Below are 21612 nucleotides of genomic sequence, written 5' to 3'. Positions count from 1 at the left end.
ACATTGGGGTTCATTTACTAACGTGATCCCGACTCTTTTTTGTCGGGTTTTGCAACCAAATTGTGTCGCACATCCCTTTTGCACCAAAAAAACAAAACCCTCCATTTTACAAGAAAAAACGGAAAAGGGGGCGTGACCATTGGATAAAGTGGGCGTGGTCCCAACAAAAGGGGCATGGCTCCGACAGTTTTGAAAAATCCCAAAATATTTACTAAGGTTTCCACAGAAAATGTGGTGGATTTAAGCTGAGGAAAACCAGACGGATCAGAACAGTTGTAAAAAAAAAGCAAAACATAGGGAAAAGTGTAAAATGTAGGGAAACCTTAGTAAATACCTTGGTAAAATACCAGTGGGAAATCAAAACCCACAAAGAAAACCACACTCCACTCTTTGTAAATAAACCACATTGTGTTTTTTTCTGTTGTGGTTATTCAGTTTTTGCCGTGATTTTCCCAACATCGTGGTAAAAAAGTGATATTTTACTGAAATTGTGTAAATTACAGTAAAAAGATATTAATTTTACCACAATTTTGAAAACAGCCAAAATGCAGTAAAAATAAAAAAAAAATGCTGTAAATATTTAATTTACTTTCAAATCTTCATAAAACAAAGTGATTTTGACGGTAGGTCAGCATCACCCACTTATTAGTCTCTCCTGTTTAGGCTTCTGTTTGCTGGAGACTACCCAGATGAGGCTGGGTTCACACCACGTTTTCAGCCATACCGGACCGCATACGGCTGGGGGGAGCTAAAACCATGCGCTCCCGTATCCCTGCCGTATGCGCCCGTATGTAATTCATTTCAATGAACCGACCGGAGTGAAACCCTGACTCCGGTCGGCTCATTTTTGCCCCGTATGCGGTTTTCCACCCGACCTAAAACCGTGGTCCCCCATCTCGCTATCTCCTACACGGGGACCAGGCAGTCGGCTTGAAGGGGGGCATGCTGTATCCCGCACGGAGCGCCGGCCGACATGCCCCTCCATGTACCCCATAGAGATACATGGAGGGGGTGTGCCGGCGCGGGGCATGTGATGTCTCTGCTCCCATCAGCCCCTGGCCTGTCATGATTTTTAAGGGGCCCTCGCCCTAGAAATAGGTAATTTAATAGAAATGTGCGGCCCCCCCCGGACTAAGAGGCCCAGTCATAGTCCTTGCGGGCACCAAGCGGTCAGTGAGTGACAGTCAGTAAAAAAAAAATATATATATATTTAAAAAAAGGTCCAGGGACGTCCGGGCCTCCTGAAACTCCGGGCCCCATACAGGTGTATGGGTTGTACCCCCTGATGGGGGCCCTGGATATGAGATAGATAGATATGAGATAGATAGATGGATATGAGATAGATAGATAGATATGAGATAGATAGATGATAGATAGATAGATATGAGATAGATAGATAGATAGATAGATATGAGATAGATAGATAGATATGAGATAGATATGAGATAGATATGAGATAGATAGATAGATAGATATGAGATAGATAGATAGATAGATAGATAGATATGAGATAGAAATAGATAGATGTGAGATAGATTGATAGATAGATATGAGATAGATATATGTGAGAGAGATAGATATGATATAGTTAGATAGATAGATATGAGATAGATAGATATATAGATAGATATATAGATATATAGATAGATATGAGATAGTTAGATAGATAGATAGATAGATAGATAGATAGATAGGAGATAGATAGATAGGAGATAGATAGATAGATAGGAGATAGATAGGAGATAGATAGATAGATAATAGATAATAGATAGATATATAGATAGATTTTATATACAAAGATGTAATACAGATGATATATAGACCCACTGTAAAACATATTCTGTTGTTAGACATCTCCGTGTTCATGATAAGAATGTTCCATTATGCATTTTACCATAAATCTAATCTCTCTTTATTTATTTGCCCTTTAACATCCTCAGACGTCAAGCGAGAAGTAAAAGCTCCATTTCCTCACACATTACTGCATATAGACGCAGCACTCCTGTATTCATTGTTATTACATGTGGAGTTGTACAGTGAACCGCAGCTACAGCTGTATTTAATAAAGTTGTGTAAAGGATAGAAAGCATAAATGCAATTTCCACTGTCACACACAGCTTGGCGGATGCCTGCGGTGAGGTTAAAGTAACACAGGAGCACTTTATTACATCCATCCAGAAAAAATACAGCACCTCTTCATTCCTTAATGTGTCGTCTCCAATAACTGGCACCGAACGCGCAGTAAATAATACCATGGAATATATGACACGACCGCGTTTTGTTGTGCATTCTGAGGATCCTGCTGTGATTCCAGTTTGTTTTTTTCTTTTTGACCATGTTCCTATTTTGTTCACTTGTTAGGACTGGTTGTCAGTGCAGTGTGTCCTCCTCTTTACCATGTACGGTGCGCTATGATCAATCCATCCTGCCAGCTCTCTGTCTTTGTTTGAAGATCTGTGTCAGTTCATATGAAAGGTGAACTAGCTCTTCTTTTGTACTATATATAGATTTTATTTTTAAGGAATTGTCTGTAGATTTACTATCATTACGCCTTGATACCAAGGATCACACAGATTGTTAAAGAGGTATTCACTCCATTAATTGTCTATAGAGTCCTGGCAAATAGCCAAGTGGCAGGTCCATAGACAATTAAAGGAATGGCAGTGTGCATGCCCACCTGTTGCCCCATTTAAAATAAAGGAGTCAGAGTGATGTTCCAACCGCTAATGACCCCAACCATGCCACCCTCCTCACATTTTTCCCCTATCTTATGGATAGGAGATTAGTTAATTTAAAGGGGTACTCCACCCCTAGAAATCTTATCTCCTATACAAAGGATAAGTGATAAGATGTCTGATTGTGGGGGTCCCGCCGCAGGGGCGGGACCCCCGCGATCTCCCTGCTGCACTCGGCATTCGTTTAGAGCGGAGGAGGCAGTGCCAGAGACTCGTGATGTCATGGCTACGCCCCGCTCATGACATCATGGCCATGCCCCCTCAATGCAAGTCCAAGGGAGGGGGCGGGATGGACGTCACACGCCTCCAATAGACTTGCATTGAGGGAGTGTGGCCGTGAAATTATGAGCGGGACGTGACCGCGACGTCACGAGCCTCCACCCCGTATCGCCAGTCATCCGGATGTCTGGGGTGCCGCAGCCGAGATCGTCGGGGTCCCCAGCAGTAGAATCCCTGCGATCAGACATCTTATCCCCTATCCTTTGGATAGGGGATAAAATGTCTAGGGGCAGAGCTGGAATACTTTAAGTTGGAATACTTCTTTAAAGTAAATTATCTGTTTTTCTGAATTTTTTGTTTGATGACTTAGATTTTTTTTTATCCTTTTCTACATACAATACTCAACTTGTAGATCATCCTCAGTGTATAAAACCTGCAAGAGATATAGACTTCTCAATTGACCAGACTATTGTTGAAGGCCGTACAATTCTGTTTACTATGTATGCTAACTCCCGCCACTAATCCTGTGGGCTAAAGGGGAACTCCACTACTTTAAAACTTAACCCCTATCTGCAGGATCGGAAATAAGTGTCTGATTGTTAGAGGTCCGATTTCCAGATCTCTCTTTGTGCGTGGAGGGGCGTTTCGGCATTCACTCCATGCACTGTCTATGAGAGCGCCGTGGATCCTGAGTACAGCTCTGATGTCTTTAGGGTGCTCCCATAGAGAATGCATGGAGCACGGGCACAGGACGAGTTCTGCAGATCTAATCTCTGCCCCCACCGATCAGACATTTATCCCCCTATTCTGCAGATATCTAGATTTAGACTAGATTGTCGACATCTGTAAGAACAAGGTTTGTGCCGTAACCCCCTCTATATGAAACAAGACTGTGCGCACAAGAGGCGGTAAAAGAAACCATAAATATGCTCATCCATTCAGCAGTTTATTATAGGGTTTGTATCCCTGCCATTATACATAATGAACCATCATTTCTAAGACACTAACTTTTCCAATACAAGGTGTCATTTCTCTTTAATCCAATTGTGTACTAATGGAATCCTGCCTTGTAAGCTGCTCACGTACACACTAGACACGAATCCTCGGTAGAGAACTGTATCATACCATGTTTTTTTTATGTTTGTTTTTGGTACTGGGGATTTATGATCTTCATTATTCAAGTATTTTGTGTGATTTGCTATTATTCCGGCAAAATTCCCCAGAAAGTCTTTTCCAGGCATGAGAAGTTGGATGCTTTCTCACTTCCTAGACTCCCCCCCACCCCCACCCTCCTTCCCTAGCAAGACCTGATCTTATTCAGGAAACAAGCATCAAGTGAATAAATCTGAATCCCTGGCATCTCCAGTAGGTTAAGATAATCCTACATGTCCATCTCCCCAGGAGTCTGATGGAGAAGGACAGGTGGAGGCAAGGAAAGGCATACACGTTTTTTTCTCTAGGGAGCAGTTGCCATTCAATGTAGTCACCAGCTGCATTGGCCACATTTCTATCCTTGTTGGAGAAGAATAAAGAGAAAACTTTTGTCTCATCGTGACATCCCGCTTTCACATGAAGGTGGAGGATTCTATAAGCCTCACATTAAATTATTCATGCCCTTTGGCAGGTATGAAACACGGAGATTTGTCTGCCGGAGGCTGAAAAGGAGACGTGGTCGGTAAATTGAGATGTTGCTCGGTTATATGTTGCAGCGGATTGAGGCTGATGTGAAGATGTTAAAAGTTTTTTTTTCTCGTTTTTTTTTTTTGTAGCAATTTACACATGAAAAAAAGAATTTAACAACAAAACCTCGACAATTCTTACACGTCCTGTTTGACTACAACCTAGTACAATGTGATAAACTGAGAAAACTTTTTTTCTAGTCTAATCTTTAGTTCTACTATATCCTACAATATAAAAATGCTTTGCATGCAAATTGACAATATCATCTGTGCTACAGTAGAATAAAGATCTATAGCAGACAGGAATCGATTTAAATTTGTTTGCAATTTCCCAAAAGAATTCCGCAATTTTGTGAATGTCCATCGTTTTCCATACTGTTGCTGGTGTTGTCTCTGCAGCTACTACTACCCCTGCTGCAACTACTACTAGCCCTACAAAGCTGCATATCTTCTGCGTGGTCCTTCAAGTTCCATACTGTATTGTGTTTTTTTTAATTTATCCAGCTGAATTTTAGATGCAGTTATTGTCATGCATATTTATGAACATAATTTTCTATAAATAATTTCATGTAATTTTGTTCTTCTGATCAAACACATCACATAAAACATATTCCACTAAGCATTACAATTGTGACAAGTAAAATTACATATATAAACAATCACACAAAAGAAGAGATGTCCCTGTACATAGGAGCTTGTACAATGTACAAGGAAAAGGTAAAGTAACACAAAAAGTACAGAAATCTCAATAAAGCTTCATGAACCAGTTATCAAGCCAGTATCGGAGACAACACAGATAAAAGGTGATGTAACAAGGGTGGTGAGATGAGGACATGATGGAGTGTAGATATCTGTGACCAGGTCTAGTTGTGTTTGAGCTTTAGACTATGGTTATGGACTATGGTTTCCTTGAAGAAATGGGTTTTCGAGGCTTAAAACTTGGAATGTGAGGGTCGGATATTCCATCTAAGAGGCTGCCGCCAAAATTCATTGGTGTTGTGCTGTCACCATTTACGGCTATGCAGTCTGCGCATAATTCCACCACGAGAATAAACATGTTCATACTTTTGGCAGGAGAATTTCCACAACGCAGAAATTCCTCATTGGGAATGGGTCAACCCATCACACCAATATCAGATTAATGTAGCGGAATTCCTGAGCAGAATCAGCAAAGTAGCCTCCAACACAGATGTGAACAGAGCCAAATACGTAGATGCCTATGGTATTCTAAGTTCAGTTCCGTACAACTGCCACTGGTTACGGCATGATTGGTTGACCATCTAATGTGTATGTGGGCCTCCTGACTTTCCCCCAACAGTGAATGTTGGATTTCCAATGCCTGATGCATTTTTGGGGAGATACCAGTAAGCCATTACGAGAGCTGTCTGGCACTGGCATCCATAACTTGCATGTCTAAGGTTCAGCCAACAAGCATTATTTTTTCGTTTCATTGTACGATTTCCAGGGCACTGACCACAAGATATCACCTTGCTGAATGTATTTCACCGCAGCCAAATTTACAGCAAGTTAAGTATCTGTCCTTGTTGCTGATCAATACCACATCACTGACAAGTCTCCATCATGGCCATGTAAGACTCTCAGGAGACGAATTAAGCTCTTATACTGAATGGGAAATTAAATCTCTAGCAGAGTTTAATCATCTTGCTTCTGTGTCAGGAACGTAAGTGTCTTGGATAGTTGGGAGCTGATCTTACTGTCAGAATAGAATTAATCTCATCAGTTTGTGCGATATAGATGAACCCAGGGACCTCTTTTCTTATACTGGCTATTGTATATTGTATATAATCAGCCATAAAACTACCTTATATTGCCTCTCATGCTGCAGAAACCACTCTGACCCGTCGAAGTCTGGACTTCACAAGATCTGTGAAGGTGTCCTGTGGTGTCTGGCACCAATCATTAGTTATTCCTGGGCATCCACATAACTCTCAGTCAAGGTTTAGACAAGTAAAAAGCGACAAAGGATTTTCTCCTGTTCATCATTACATCCAACATCCGTGGATCGGACTTGTTTCTCCAGTGCAGCAGACAGACGCTCTACTGGATTGATATCTTTGGAATTTGGAAGTCAATCAGTGACGTGCACAAACAATTTGGGGGGGCAGGGGCTCAAGTTGAAAAAAAGGACACTTCTCTTAAAGGGGTACTCCGGTGCTTAAAAATCTTATACCCTATCCAAAGGATAGGGGATAAGATGCCTGCTGGGGACCCCCGTGATCTTGCACGCGGCATTGAGGGGCGGAGCGTGACATCACATAGGGGCGGAGGTGTGACGTCACACGCCGTCGGCCCTGTGGTCGCCGGTAATCAGACCCGGAGCGAACACGCTTCGGGGACTGATTATAAACGGGGTGCCGTGTGCAAGATCACAGGGATCCCCAGCGGCGGGACTCCCGCGATCAGGCATCTTATCCCCTATCCTTTGGATAGGGAATAAGATGTCTAAGCACTGGAGTACCCCTTTAATTATATATAAATAAATAAATATAAAAAGTTTTGTAAAAACCTTACGTATGTTAATACAGCACAATTCCTGAGATAAGGGACCTCCGGCAGTCATGTCAGATGAATGAGACCCCATCACTCTACGGAGGTTTTCCAGAGCTCAAATCCTTCACATTTTATGTGGAAACATTAGTAAATTTGTAGGTTTCTTTAGAAAATGTAGTTTTTTCATTGAGACAAACCCCTTTCCCCTGATGGTCACACCCATTTGTAGTGTTTTCTGAGTAAAGTGGAGATTTAGTAGGGTTTTTTGAATTTTTTGTCAGAAATTCTGGCACATGACACGTGCGACACAAAAAAACACTACAAAATCTATTTGGAAAAGCCTTAGTTAATGAGGCTTATAGTGTATAAGAAAACGTGATTCATCAGACCAGGCTGCCTTCTTCCATCGCTCCATGGTCCAATTCTAATGCTCACAAGACCACTGTAGAAACCCACATGACCACTTTGGTTAGTTTATGGCCACCTTGCCTCATACACGTCAAGCTGACACCTTCCTATAATAGCTATCATTCATTATTTCAGCAATCAATACTACAGTACAGTAGCTCTTCTTGGGGGCAGACCTTATGGCTTGTCTTCACTTCCTACACACTTCGATGAGCCTTCGGCTCCCATGTTCGACACTTCCGGTCCACTGCAACCCCCCCCCCCCACAAGATCTGCTATTTTGGAGATACCCCTACCCCAGTGGTGGTGTCAAACTGTGGCCCTCCAGATATTGCAAAACTTCAACTTCAACTCCCAGCATGCAACATCCGGAGGGCAACATCTGGAGGGCAACAGTTTGACACCACTTCCCTACCCAGCCTTCTAGCCGTCACAATTTGATACTTGTCAAAGTCTCTCAGTTCTTTCCATTTGCCCATTTTACTGTTCCAACACATCGCCTCCAATAATTCACTATTCACTTGTTCCCTTGGCAGGCGCCATTGTCACAAGATAACATTCACCTGTCCGTGACTTTAATGTTACCGCCGATTGGTGTATGTATCGTATTTAGCCGTGGCAACATTGTGTTCCTTACAGAAGTATCTGTTTATTTCCTGGCTGCTACTTCTGCCATGTATATAAATCGATATAATCCTTTCAGAGAGGTCAGTAAACCATTCAATTTCCATATCCTGCCTTTGTTGATCAGATGAAGGTTAACACGGTGACCTTATTGCTTTTCACTTTCCGAGGAAGGAGCTGTTGTATTAATCACTTTTAGTGCCGTTCTTCATAGAGAAAGAGGGATGTGTGACATCACACGGCCATCCTGGAGTGATATCATCATCTTATAATAGAGGTCATTTTGATGTCTGACTTATGTGTTTCTTCTGTTTTGAAAATCTTAAGTAGGATGTGTACTGTATACGTTTGCAACCATTTTATCGCTCGTCTCTAAAATGCTGTAGAATTGAATGTGATTAATAACTGGCATTAAAGCAGATAACTACAAGGAGGTACTTTATGACACCTACAGGATATGCGCATATTTGTATTTATTTATTTTATTGCTTCAATGCAACTGAAATACGAATGAATTTTTTACAAATAGTCTTGATCAGAAATTTCCTGCTGTTTTGTGTCTACAGCTCCTGTAAGGATTTATCCATGGTTCCAAATAATAGTATGATCTGCATTCATCTGTACCTCGCTTTCGCCGCTTCAGCTGCCTGCCTGTTGCTAATGTTGCACATATGCTGAAAGTATGGTCAATGATTCCCTGCGAAGAGAGTGGCCTGGGTCAAACCAGAAGTATTTTTATTGAACAATTTTTCTGCAATGACAAATCATAGCCTTTCAGTCTGGTGGACAGGATAGTAACAGCATATTCTGTCTGGCCAGGAACTAAAGGATCAACATTTAAGTTCCCCCCTGCTATTTGCAGTACTATGTCATATGACACTCTACTGCTATCTACTGGTGATTTAGTAGAATTGCAATGGATTTAAAGGGGTACTCCGCTGCTCAGTGTTTGGAACAAACAGCCGTCACACCCCCTCCCATAGACTTGCATTGAGGGGGCGGGGCGTGACGTCATGAGGGGGCAAGGTTATGACGTCACGAGCTCCCGGCGTCGGCTCCAGCGTTCAGGACAGTTTGTTCCAAACACTGAACAACGGAGTACCCCTTTAACTTTCCTATTATGACAGCTATACTAGATGGCTGAAGCTGGACATGTAATAAATATGTATTAGTTAATTTTTAGGGGGTGCCTGTTTTTGACATACCTTACACTCTTCCCCACAAAATTAAATGTCGTCCCTGACATATGCAGACTAGTATGAGACCCATATTCTCGTGTTCATCTTCCAATAACCATAGAAAGCCAAGGTTAAGTAGAAATATCGTTACTTGAGTTTCCCACCTGGCACACAGCGCTATGAAGCCTGGTGGAATATTGTGGCCTCTAGCCAACTAGTAAAACCCCTTCAACACAGGTTTGTGTACGTTATTGTGAAGACAAGTGTTAATGGAAAACTAGGGGGACACCTTATTATTTCTGTCCTTTTCTTTTCTTTTTTTTTTTCTCTTTTAACAAGGTGGAATACCCATGGTACATTATTGATACAATACAGCATAACCAACTATAATTCTCTACTTTTGGTTGTTGTCGACTTTCTCTTCTACCTAGTTCCATCACTCAAAGTTATTTTACCTGGAATGTCTGCAATACGAGTGCAAGAAATTTCCTTTTGTTAACCACAGAACATAACAATTTTTTGAGTCCTCAGTAAAATAGTCTGAACTTAGGTACCAAATAGGGCAAACTGGTCATGTATCAACATCGTCTATTATCTGTACTGCTGCATTCCTGGCAACACTACTGGGTTGACCCAAAGTGTCGTAAGTCAGAACTTTTGGTTGTCTCCTGTTCCTGCTGGGCTGTATCCTGAGTAGCGGAAAAGCATATGAAGCGTCTTCAAACTCGCCTTCGTCACTGTCAACTGTCTCTGTGGATTTTTCTGGTGAGGAGTTTTCTTCTTCTGTGTTCTCTGATGGACATGTAGTGTGTTTCGGTTGAATCACAGGTTCGTCCTCAGTAGCTTCCTCTGCATTTTTCTCACCTGTTTCCAACTAGCGTGGGGAGAACTCCGCTGCTTCCGGATTCAGTTCTATGTCTTCCCTAGTGTGATCTGTTTGGGTTTCAGGTATGAACGATCTCCATTGCTCTTGTTCAAGGTCCGATTCACCTTCTGATTTTCCCTCCAATATCTGTGTCACTGGTTGAGGAGTGTTTGAACCTTGACCTTGTCTTCTGGCTTGGGGTCTGTCAGGTATCTGTTGACCTTGGTCGACAGGTAAGTAATTGCAAGTCAATAACGATGCGATGTAGGATTCTGGTTCGGCCTTTTCCAGTTTCTGGCATTACCTCATACACTGGGCTATCTTCACATTTTTTTCTCAGGACCACATGTACAGTGTCTTCCCAGAACGATCTCAGTTTTCCTGGCCCTCCTCTTTCAGTAAGGTTTCTTACAAGGACTCTACTGCCAGGTGAGAGTTCTACTCCATACATTTTTCTGTCGTAGTGTTCTTTTCCTCTTTGCACAGCTTGGGTAGCTACCTGATAAGCAACCTGATAGGCTTCAGTCATCCAATCTGTTCACATTTTTACATACTCAGAGTGATTCTTATATTTATCCGTTACTGGGGTGTGAAACATACTGTCTATTGGTAGTCTTGGAGATCTCCCGAACCGTAGGAAAAATAGAGAATACCCCGTAGCTTCACTTTTGGTGTAGTTTTATGCTTGTATTACCTGGGCAAGTGAGTTCTTCCAGTCTTTCTTGGAATCTGGCGACAGGGTTCGAAGCATAGACAACAGAGTAAGATTGAATCTTTCGCTTTGTCTATTACCTTCTAGATGATATGGGGTCGTATAGGAGTTCTGAATGTGGCAGTGCTTTCCTAAGGCCAAGAATAACTGGTTTTCAAATTCTTTACCCATGCCATGGTGAATTCTAGTAGGAAATCTCAAGACATAGTCACTAAATACTTTATCGGCAACAGTTTTTGCTGACTTGTTTTTGGTCGCATAGGCCTGAGCAAATCTGGTGAAGTGGTCTATTACTACTAGTATGTACTCATAACCTCCTTTGCAGGTTTCCAGATGGAGGAAGTCGATGGAGACCATCTCAAAGGGATAAGTGGTGATAATATTATTCAATGGAGCTCTGGTAGGCTTATTGGGGCATTTGTCTTTCAGACAGGTACATTGGTGATTAATGTACTGCTCGGCATCTCTCTGCATATGTGGCCAGAAGAATCTTTCTCTGACCAAATTTAGTTTCAGACCTTTCATTTCAGTCCTTTCAACTACTAGGTGACCCATTTCTTCATGCAATACTCTCAACACCAATGAATGATACAGCTTGGGTAACACTAGTTGAGAACCTTAAGATTCCATCGTTGTCGAGGTATAATTTAGTATGAAGAGATCAAGCGGTCCACTTTGTCGTTCCTGCTTTGATGGGAACCTGTTTTGGCTTTTGTACTTCCACACTGGACCGATCATTTAGTCTTCTTTTTGTGCTACCCTGATGGTCTCTTTAGGTATTTGGGCTACCTTCTTTTGGGTACCATCTATTGTTGATGTGTTATTCGCAATGGTTATGGGACACAGCCAAGGTGTTTCTTCTTTCTGTTGTACTTGAAGTGCTTGAGTTATGCAATAGATGACTTTGGGATCAACTTCTTGCAAACACTGTTGCATGTATTGTTCAGGACTTAGTGGCATACGAGAGAGTACGTCCGCATCTGCATTATTCTTTCCTGGATGATATTTGAAAATAGATGAAATTAAAGTAATCTAGTTCTGCAACCCATCGATGGCCTGTTGCATTTATTTTAGCCGTAGTTATGACATAAGTTAACGGATTGTTGTCAGTATAGACTACAAAGGATGGACAGTAGTATAGATAGCCTCTGAATCTTTCACATATGGCCCACTTCATTGCAAGGAATTCTAGTTTTCCTGAATGCAAGTGATAGTTCTTCTCGGCAGGTGTGAGAGTCTTGGACCTGTAAGCAATTACTTTTAATTATACCTCCTGTTCTTGGTACAACAGAGCTCCTAGTCCTTCTTGTGAGGCATTACAGTGCAGAACAAAGGATTTGCTGTAATCTGGGTAGCCTGTAACTAGAGGTTGAGTTAAGACCTCAATTCAGCACTACCTGGTGATGGTCAGTCCAGACTATAGGCTGATGTGAAGGTTGTTGACCTTTTAGTTTTGGTGATGGCTTCTTCCTCTTAGGTGAGTGAGCCGGGACTGACGCAATGGCAGGTGTTGTCTCTGCTGATAGCAATTCATACAAGGATTTCGCAATCCTGGAAAAGTTTTGGATATAAGGACGATAGAAGGAGGTGAATCCTAATAACTTCCTTAGTTCTCCAACAGTTTTTGGCTGGTTGTTCCTCAAGGCCAGCACAGGCGCAATGTCTGCTGAATCCATGGAATAGTTATCTTTGGACACAATCTTGCTTTGTTTCGGAAGAGTTCACATTTCCTCACGGTTAACTTGACTTCATGTTTCTGATATTGTTGCAGTACCAACCGGACATGCTTCACATGTTCTTGGAATGATCTGCTGTGAACCAGGTTGTCATCTAGGTATGACAGACAGCCTTCATCCCTCAGTCCCATTAGGCAAATTTCCATGCTGCGTTAAAATTCAGCTGGCGCAGAGCTAAGGCCAAGGGGTATTCTGATCCATTCATAAAGACCCAGGTGTGATGAAGGCATTCAGTGGTCGACTGGATTCTTCCACAAATTCTTGATGGTAGGCTTTCCCTTAATCTAGCACCGAAAACCATGAACTTCCTACTAGGCTATCCAGCATGTCTTGTATCCATGAGATTGGATGACGGTCAGGGATGGACTTCTGGTTCAACTCCCTGTAGTCGCAACACAGTATAAAACTACCGTCCTTCTTTCTCACACACACAATGGGTCAGCAGATCCTGCAAGTATTCTTTCACCTCCTGGTGTAGTGGCTTAGGCACGTACATGTAAGTTCTTATAACCGGTGTATTGTCTTTGAGGCATAGTTGCAACTGTAGGAAAGGGATGCATCCTACATCAGAATCATCTTAAGCAAAGGCGTGGCATTCCTCCCCTAGCATTGTCTTGAATATCTGTTGGTTTTCCTCTGGTAGGTGTTCTATAGGTACCACATTTTTTGTAGCTTGGAGAAAGGGTGCCACCCTCTCCTTACTTTCAGCTTTGACCAGTTCATCTATCACCTCATTAATGATCGGCATAAAATGGCGCCGGCTTTTTCCTTTCACCATGCTGGTATCTGGGGTTTTGATTAATTGGCAAATCTTGATGAGATCACCCACTACCAAGTGGATCAGGTGTCCACTAATTTCATCCTGCAGCCTCTCTAGATTCATCTGGGTTTGCTTGCCATGCTGCAAGGGTTAAGATCCTAATCTCCTATGAACTTTGCTTAACCACTCTCCTTACTTCCAAGACCACGTCTTCTCCACTCTCTCCCCGTACGGGCCACCAATTTTGTTGCACATATGCTGAAAGTATGGTCAATAATTCCAATGTGCGAAGAAAGCGGGCTGGGTGAAACCAGAAGTATTTTTATTGAACAATTTTTCTGCAATGACAAATCATGGCCTTTGAGTCTGGTGGACATGATTGTAACAGCATATTCTGTCCGACACATTTCAATACACATCTATTTAATACTAGTATTCATATATTCAGCTGTAACGTTCTTATTAAAGATAATCCATTATCAGGTGAAGTACAATCATACATATATATATATATATATATATATATATATATATATATATATATATACACTGCATCCCCGGCAGCCTTAGGTGATTGCAGAGATGTACATTCAATTGTTTTACCCTGTTAATTTCCATCCGTGTGTGTTTTCCTACCTGCAATGACAAGTCATAGCCTTTCAGTCTGGTGGACAGGATAGTAACAGCATATTCTGTTCGGCCAGGAACTAAAGGTTCGTCATTTAAGTTCCCCCCTGCTATTTGCTGTACTATGTCATCCAGGCTTTAAACACTCTGCTGCCATCTATTGGTGATTTAGTAGAATTGCAATGGCTTTAACTTTCCTATTATGACAGCTATACTAGATGGCTGAAGCCGGACATAATCAATATGTATTAGTTTATTTTTAGGGGGTGCCTGTTTTTGAAATACCTTACACTAATATACAGCAAGAAGAAGATGGGGGAGATGGAGGAGAGTAAAGCCTGGTTCACGCATAGTATTTTGGCGCTTATTTTGGCACGCACACAGCACACCAAAATAGGGCAGCACACATCCTGTTGTTTTCGAGTATGATGAAGATCACACCGTAAATTGTGGCGCATATTGTTTTGAGCACTCATTTCCACTGCATCAAGTAAAGTGATATCAGTTATTTGAAGTGTCTCACTTCACTCGCGCATTGGTAATAAAAAAAAATTGCAATTTTAGGGTAGGATCACACGTGGTTTCTCGTAGCTGAAATTTCGGTTCCAGTTTTTCTACTGCAGAATATTGCATGTGAAATTTCCCAGTGGAAAGTCTGTAAGCACATTGGGGGAGATTTATCAAAACCTCTCCAGAGGAAAAGTTTCCCTTTTGCCCATAGCAACCAATCAGATCGCTTCTTTCATTTTATCAAGGCCTCTGCAAAATAAAAGAAGCGATCCAATTGGATGCTGTGGGCAATTGGGCAACTTTTCCTTTGCACAGGTTTTGATAAATCTCCCCCAATATGTTGCTACCCATTGACTTCAATGGACCCATCAGAAAACAACAGATACACAATATAATATAATACTATATAAAATCTCAAACAAAATGCATAAAAACATGCATAAAATTGGATTAGCAAGAATTCAGAAAAAAAATGCGCACAGATGGATAAAGATTAAGGGGGAGATTCATCAAAACCTCTTAAGAAGAAAAGTTAAGCTGCCCATAGCAACCAATCAGCTCCCTTCTTTAATTTTTCAGAGGCCTTTTCAAAAATGAAAGAAGCCATCTGATTGGTTGCTATGGGCAACTCAGCAACTTTTCCTCTGGACACGTTTTGATAAATCTCCCCCTAAATATCTACATCAATGCCTCCCAAAAACCCTTTATAAGGATATAATAAGACACGTGTGAATTCGCTTGCGATTTGCGCCGATCGCCGACATGGGGGGGTCTTTTGACCCCCCTGGGCATTTGCGCGGGGTGCCTGCTGATCGATATCAGCAGTCACCCTGGTCCGGTCCCCGCCGGTGCGCGGCGGGGACCGAAATTCCCACGGGCGTATGAATACGCCCTTTGTCCTTAAGTACCAGGACGCAAGGGCGTATGCATACGCTCTTCGTCCCCAACAGGTTAAAGGGGTACTCCGCTGCTCAGCATTTGGAACAAACTGTTCCGAATGCTGGAGCTGGTGCCGGGAGCTCATGACGTAATAGCCTGCCCCCTCATAATGTCACGCTCCACCCCCTCAATGCAAGTCTATGGGAGGGGGCGGGTCATGATGTCACGAGGGGATGGGGCTATGACATCATGAGCTCCCATCACCGGCTCCAGTGTTTGGAACAGTTTGTTCCAAATGCTGAACAGCGGAGTACCCCTTTAACTTATAAAATCACCTTTTTTATTTCTCATCCAAGTGTCAGGGAAGCAGAGCTGAGCTTCTCAAGTGCCAAAGCCTGACATTCCTTATGCTTGCTCTTACCTCATCAAGAGAACCTGTCATCAAACCATATTTTCTAAACTAACTCAGATTATATTCCCTAACTACTCCTAACATCTCTACTGCCCTTGAAAAAAACTTCTGAGCTTTAAAAAGCTGTGTATCATACCTTTCCCCTTGGTCACATTGTGTGAGCTTCCGGCAGGAGAAAGTGGGCGTTCCCCAGCAGGCGCAACATCACAGATGCCTGTGAGAGCTGTGCCTGACCATGCCCTGCACGGAATTCCTGAGTTTGGTCTCCTGCCAGGAGACCAAATTAACTGACTTGAGCAGGGAACCGAACAGAGCCACCTATTGGCCGTTTTTTGGTTGAGAATTTTGACAGCAAGTAAATAGCAAAGTGCCTTATAATTACATAAGGAACAATACTAAAAGTTTAGTTTGGTGAAAGGTACTCTTTAACCCCTTCTGTACATCATTCATTTGCTTTTATACTCTAACAGCTGTCCAATGGTGTCTGAAACTTTTAACCTGTGAAGGATGCAGGGCATACAGGTACACCCTTGCGCCTGAGTCCTTAAGGATGCAGGGCGTACCTGTATGCTCTGGTCCTGTTACCGGCATTTAAAACACGCTAACGGGCTGAGCGTGCTTTCAACCCGGTGGGTCCCAACTACTATCAGCAGCCAGGACCCAGGGTTAATGCTGGGCATATCCCAAAGGGGCTGATGCCCAGCATTAACCCTTTAGGCACCGTGATCAATGTTGGTTGCGGTGTCTAAAATGAAAGTGAAAGCATCCCGGCAGCTCAGTGGAGCTGATCGGGACCATCCCAGCATGCTGGGAGTTGTAGTGTTGCAACAGCCAGAGACACCCTGGGTTGGGAAACAGTGCTTTAAACAGTACTTTGATAGTACTGTATTATTACCTTTAAGAATTGATAAGTCAGGTACTGACCTTTATAAAAAAAAAAAAAAAAAAAATATATATATATATATATATATATATATATATATATATATATATATACACATAGTTTCCTATTCCTAACAATTGACACTTTCTCCCAGTATCTAAACTATTCGTTCCTCGTCATGACCTTGGGGACTCCTCTCATAGGTTATGTAATCCAGTCTTAATGAGCCATTAAATAATGCTACTGGGAAAATACCGACTCGTAGGCATTGATCCCGGTAGAATAAAATGATCAACACAATGAAAGGGGAAAAATATCTTCAGACTGTAAATGGAAGCGTTGGATTAGAGAGATGGTGCTGCCTTAAACCACACACTCAATTCCCACTTGTGCTACTTTTAGCACACAGCTATCAAATGAAATCCTTCAGACCTGGTAGTATTTGATTCCAGTAGAGCATCTAAGCAAGAGGAAGTATTCATCAATATAAATACCTAAAGGTATTTTTAGGACTAAAACATCAATGGCGTATTGGAACAAAGGGGACTACAGGATTGTAGTCCCTTTAAAGGGGTACTCCCCTGGAAAACATTATTATTATTATTATTATTATTTTTTAAATCAACTGGTGCCAGAAAATTTAACAGATTTGTAAATTACTTCTTTAAAAATCTTAATCCTTCCATTACTTATCAGCTGCTGTATGTTCCAGAGGAAGTTCTTTTCTTTTGGAATTTCCTTTCTGTCTGACCACAGTGCTCTCTGCTGACACATCTGTCCATGTAAGGAACTATCCAGAGTAGGAGCAAATCCCCCTAGCAAACCTATCTTGCTCCGGACAGTTCCTAAAATGGACAGAGGTGTCAGCAGAGAGCACTGTGGTCAGACAGAAAGTAAATTCGAAAAGAACTTCCTCTGTAGCATTCAGCATCTGATAAGTACTGGAAGGATTAAGATTTTTAAATAAAAGTAATTTTCAAATCTGTTTAACGTTCTGGCACCAGTTGATTTAAAAACATTTTTTTTCAGGGGAGTATCCCTTTAATAATTATTTAGGTGCTGGGGCTCAATCTGTGCTTTGTACTAAAGGGGAAACCATTCAATGATCGTCAGCAAGTGTCCCACAAACAGGGATGTGGAATTCCTATTGCCCGATGCCCGGGACATGCAGTGCGGGTGTTACGCCGAGCGCTCCGGGTCCCCGCTCCTCCCCGGAGCGCTCGCTACACTCCTCTCACTGCAGCGCCCCGGTCGGTTCCACGGACCCGGGGCGCTGCGATACCGCCGCTGGCCGGGATGCGATTCGCGATGCGGGTAGCGCCCGCTCGCGATGCGCACCCCGGCTCCCGTACCTGACTCGCTCTCCGTCAGTTCTGTCCCGGCGCGCGCGGCCCCGCTCCCTAGGGCGCGCGCGCGCCGGGTCTTTGCGATTTAAAGGGCCACTGCGCCGCTGATTGGCGCAGTGGTTCCAATTAGTGTTTACACCTGTGCACTTCCCTATATCACCTCACTTCCCCTTCACTCCCTCGCCGGATCTTGTTGCCTTAGTGCCAGTGAAAGCGTTTCCTTGTGTGTTCCTAGCCTGTGTTCCAGACCTCCTGCCGTTGCCCCTGACTACGATCCTTGCTGCCTGCCCCGACCTTCTGCTACGTCCGACCTTGCTTCTGTCTACTCCCTTGTACCGCGCCTATCTTCAGCAGCCAGAGAGGTTGAGCCGTTGCTAGGGGATACGACCTGGTCACTACCGCCGCAGCAAGACCATCCCGCTTTGCGGCGGGCTCTGGTGAAAACCAGTAGTGACTTAGAACCGATCCTCTAGCACGGTCCACGCCAATCCCTCTCTGGCACAGAGGATCCACTACCTGCCAGCCGGCATCGTGACAGTAGATCCGGCCATGGATCCCGCTGAAGTTCCTCTGCCAGTTGTCGCTGACCTCACCACGGTGGTCGCCCAGCAGTCACAACAGATTGCGCAACAAGGCCAACAGCTGTCTCAACTGACTGTTATGCTACAACAGTTACTACCACAGCTCCAGCAACCATCTCCTCCGCCAGCTCCTGTACCTCCCCCGCAGCGAGTGGCCGCTTCTGGACTACGACTATCCTTGCCGGATAAATTTGATGGGGACTCTAAGTTTTGCCGTGGCTTCCTTTCCCAATGTTCATTACACTTGGAGATGATGTCGGACCAGTTCCCCACTGAAAGGTCTAAGGTGGCTTTCGTAGTCAGCCTGCTGTCTGGAAAAGCCCTGGCTTGGGCCACACCGCTCTGGGACCGCAATGACCCCGTCACTGCCTCTGTACACTCCTTCTTCTCGGAAATTCGAAGTGTCTTTGAGGAACCTGCCCGAGCCTCTTCTGCTGAGACTGCCCTGTTGAACCTGGTCCAGGGTAATTCTTCCGTTGGCGAGTATGCCGTACAATTCCGTACTCTTGCTTCTGAATTATCCTGGAACAATGAGGCCCTCTGCGCGACCTTTAAAAAAGGCCTATCCAGCAACATTAAAGATGTTCTGGCCGCACGAGAAATGCCTGCTAATCTTCATGAACTTATTCACCTAGCCACTCGCATTGACATGCGTTTTTCCGAAAGGCGTCAGGAGCTCCGCCAAGATATGGACTCTGTTCGCACGAGGCGTTTCTTCTCCTCGGCTCCTCTCTCCTCTGGTTCCCTGCAATCTGTTCCTGTGCCTCCCGCCGTGGAGGCTATGCAGGTCGACCGGTCTCGCCTGACATCTCAAGAGAGGACACGACGCCGCATGGAGAACCTCTGCCTGTACTGTGCTAGTACCGAACACTTCCTGAGGGATTGTCCTATCCGCCCTCCCCGCCTGGAAAGACGTACCCTGACTCCGCACAAAGGTGAGACAATCCTTGATGTCCACTCTGCTTCTCCACGTCTTACTGTGCCTGTGCGGATGTCTGCCTCTGCCTTCTCCTTCTCTTCTGTGGCCTTCTTGGACTCTGGATCTGCAGGAAATTTTATTTTGGCCTCTCTCGTCAACAGGTTCAACATCCCAGTGACCAGTCTCACCAGACCCCTTTACATCAATTGTATAAACAATGAAAGATTGGACTGTTCCATACGTTTCCGCACGGAGCCCCTTCTAATGAGCATCGGATCTCATCACGAGAGGATCGAACTTTTGGTCCTCCCCAATTGCACCTCGGAAATTCTCCTTGGACTTCCCTGGCTTCAACTTCATTCCCCAACCCTGGATTGGTCCACTGGGGAGATCAAGAGTTGGGGGCCCTCTTGTTCCAAGGACTGTCTAAAACCGGTTCCCAGTAACCCTTGCCGTAACTCTCTGCTTCCTCCAGTAACCGGTCTCCCTAAGGCCTATATGGACTTCGCGGATGTTTTCTGCAAAAAACAAGCGGAGACTCTACCTCCTCACAGGCCTTATGATTGTCCTATCGACCTCCTCCCGGGCACTACTCCACCCCGGGGCAGAATTTATCCTCTCTCTGCCCCAGAGACTCTTGCCATGTCTGAATACGTCCAGGAGAATCTAAAAAAGGGCTTTATCCGTAAATCCTCCTCTCCTGCCGGAGCCGGATTTTTCTTTGTGTCCAAAAAAGATGGCTCTCTACGTCCTTGCATTGACTACCGCGGACTTAATAAAATCACGGTTAAGAACCGCTACCCCTTACCCCTCATCTCTGAACTCTTTGATCGCCTCCAAGGTGCCCACATCTTTACTAAATTGGACTTAAGAGGCGCCTATAACCTCATCCGCATCAGAGAGGGGGATGAGTGGAAAACAGCATTTAACACCAGAGATGGACACTTTGAGTATCTGGTCATGCCCTTTGGCCTGTGCAACGCCCCTGCTGTCTTCCAAGACTTTGTTAATGAAATTTTTCGTGATCTGTTATACTCCTGTGTTGTTGTATATCTTGATGATATCCTAATTTTTTCGGCCAATCTAGAAGAACACCGCCAGCATGTCCGTATGGTTCTTCAGAGACTTCGTGACAATCAACTCTATGCTAAAATTGAGAAATGTCTGTTTGAATGCCAATCTCTTCCTTTTCTAGGATACTTGGTCTCTGGCCAGGGACTACAAATGGATCCAGATAAACTCTCTGCCGTCTTAGATTGGCCACGCCCCTCCGGACTCCGTGCCATCCAACGTTTTTTGGGGTTCGCCAATTATTACAGGCAATTTATTCCACATTTTTCTACCATTGTGGCTCCTATTGTGGCTTTAACCAAAAAAAATGCCGATCCCAAGTCTTGGCCTCCTCAAGCGGAAGACGCCTTTAAACGACTCAAGTCTGCCTTCTCTTCGGCTCCCGTGCTCTCCAGACCTGACCCATCTAAACCCTTCCTATTGGAGGTTGATGCCTCCTCAGTGGGAGCTGGAGCTGTCCTTCTACAAAAAAACTCTTCCGGGCATGCTGTTACTTGTGGGTTTTTTTCTAGGACCTTCTCTCCGGCGGAGAGGAACTACTCCATCGGGGATCGAGAGCTTCTAGCCATTAAATTAGCACTTGAGGAATGGAGGCATCTGCTGGAGGGATCAAGATTTCCAGTTATTATTTACACCGATCACAAGAACCTCTCATACCTCGAGTCTGCCCAACGGCTGAATCCTCGTCAGGCCAGGTGGTCTCTGTTCTTTGCCCGATTTAATTTTGAAATTCACTTTCGGCCTGCTGATAAGAACATTAGGGCCGATGCTCTCTCTCGTTCCTCAGATGCTTCTGAAATTGAACTCTCTCCTCAACACATCATTCCTCCTGACTGCCTGATTTCCACTTCTCCAGCCTCCATCAGGCAAACTCCTCCAGGAAAGACCTTTGTTTCTCCACGCCAACGCCTCGGAATCCTCAAATGGGGTCACTCCTCCCATCTCGCAGGTCATGCG

At 43.9% G+C, this 21612-nt stretch overlaps 1 protein-coding gene and 1 long non-coding RNA gene across 9 annotated transcripts in view; one reads left to right on the top strand and one right to left on the bottom strand.

The window, feature by feature from the left end:
• LNX2 (ligand of numb-protein X 2) overlaps positions 1-21612 on the top strand; it is a 182857-nt gene that overhangs the window by 43497 nt on the left and 117748 nt on the right. Inside the window, exon 1 of one of the 8 annotated variants that reach the window (XM_056561812.1) lies at positions 2362-2475. The exons of the other annotated variants lie outside the window; for them this stretch is intronic. The gene's annotated coding sequence lies outside the window, so the exon portion shown is untranslated. Of the gene's footprint in view, positions 1-2361; positions 2476-21612 lie in introns of those variants that run through there. 8 annotated transcript variants of the gene reach the window in all.
• The window catches only part of LOC130358495 (uncharacterized), a 28181-nt gene continuing 15211 nt past the window's right edge, over positions 8643-21612 (bottom strand). The window contains exon 3 of the long non-coding RNA XR_008889540.1: positions 8643-8873. This is a non-coding gene — a long non-coding RNA (uncharacterized LOC130358495). The remainder of the gene's footprint in view (positions 8874-21612) is intronic.

Source organism: Hyla sarda, chromosome 2, assembly GCF_029499605.1.
Source record: "Hyla sarda isolate aHylSar1 chromosome 2, aHylSar1.hap1, whole genome shotgun sequence".
NCBI lineage: Eukaryota > Metazoa > Chordata > Amphibia > Anura > Hylidae > Hyla > Hyla sarda.
This window is presented reverse-complemented; position numbering and strand designations above follow the sequence as displayed.